Source organism: Haliaeetus leucocephalus, unplaced genomic scaffold (genome assembly GCF_000737465.1).
Source record: "Haliaeetus leucocephalus isolate CR32 unplaced genomic scaffold, Haliaeetus_leucocephalus-4.0 Scaffold656, whole genome shotgun sequence".
Lineage (NCBI taxonomy): Eukaryota > Metazoa > Chordata > Aves > Accipitriformes > Accipitridae > Haliaeetus > Haliaeetus leucocephalus.
In genome coordinates this window covers 3,809,316-3,809,605 of record NW_010973092.1, presented here as the reverse complement: position 1 = coordinate 3,809,605, position 290 = coordinate 3,809,316, and positions in this window count along the sequence as shown.

Here is a 290-nt window from a genome sequence, read left to right as displayed (position 1 = left end):
GAGCCGGGGGAGGGGGGGGGGGCCCGCTGGAAACCCTCCTGCCCAGCATCCCCGGCGCCGGGCTGCGCGGATGGGCCCTACGCGCCCGCGGAAGGTTGAGGCTTGGCCGACACGCGGAGGGACGAAGGCTGCGGATCCAAAAGGGGCTGATTTCGTTTTGCTCAACTTCTTAGGAAAAATTGCTCTCCTGGCTGCGCAGAGGAGGACAGGCCGGCTGGGAGCCAGCGTAATTTTCCACCTTCCTCTCCTGAGCGATTTAACATGCTCTCCGGGCTGGGTTTCTTCCCCCC